Source organism: Equus przewalskii, chromosome 15 (assembly GCF_037783145.1).
Source record: "Equus przewalskii isolate Varuska chromosome 15, EquPr2, whole genome shotgun sequence".
In the NCBI taxonomy this organism is placed as follows: Eukaryota; Metazoa; Chordata; class Mammalia; order Perissodactyla; family Equidae; genus Equus; species Equus przewalskii.
In genome coordinates this window covers 2,985,280-2,986,384 of record NC_091845.1, presented here as the reverse complement: position 1 = coordinate 2,986,384, position 1,105 = coordinate 2,985,280, and positions in this window count along the sequence as shown.

Genomic DNA, 1,105 nt, shown 5'->3' with positions numbered 1-1,105 from the left:
TCATGTTTCTTCCATACATGACCACTTATCATCTTAGTAATATTCCAGTTCCAAGGCAGTTTTTAGTTGACTTCATTCAGAAACCTAGCTAGTGAAGAAAAAGTGATGTAAACTTGGCAGCTAGAGTGACTGTGATCTAATCCCGAAAACTGGCAGGAAAATCACTAGAGTGAACAGACCCTTTTCCTCCTACAGCAGAGAACCAGCAAAGCTTTCAAAGTAGACACCAAGTTCTTACTTTTGCTCTCAGGTGTACTATTTAAAAATCAGAACAAAAATCTTGCCTCTGAATTTTTCAGAAAAAGGGTCTGTGACTCAAGCTCTGACCTCTGCCATTACCTGTTCAGGATCACTGTGTGGAAACTATCACCCAAAACATTAGTGGACAAGCAAATGGTCACAGTGTAGAGACAAATGTCACCTCATCTGTGCCAGCCAGACCATATCATTTGCACAAATATGTGTTTCTGACTTTTCCAAATTAAAAACACCACTGGAAACACTGAATGAAAAGCCCATCCCTTTAAGCAGGTTTATGCCTAAATGAGCCAGAAATCTGACCTTGAACCATTCATCCAGGTCTAATCAATTCCTGATTAGAAGGCTCCTATCAGCTCCAATGATCATATAGGGTTACCTCATAAAATGCTACATGTATCAGCCAAGTATCAAGTACCAAGAAACATCCTGAGTTCATGTGTCTAATGCATGAAACTCTGTGGCCTGATCCAGGAAGTATAAATGTAGTAGGTGGAATGACTGGAGTTCCTCATTCTCCTTTGGGGAACCGCTCCCCTGTCCCACCACACACACATCCGCTTTAAGTGGAAGCCCCACTGTGATAACACTTTGCTCCTGTGACTATCATTACTGGGGGCACAAGGGGGCAAGCTGAATGCAAGTAAGAATGTTTAAACTGAACCTAAGGAAAGAGATTGGTTACTCTGTGAAGGCAAGGCCATGAGATGGGATGATCAGAAGAGCAGATAGCCATGCTTATGAAAGAAATTCAACTCAATAAACTGGAAAAATTCTTACTAAGTCACTGAATTAACTACCTCTTTCTAGGCTACCAAATTATTTCTGCCTAAGCTTGGTCACTTGG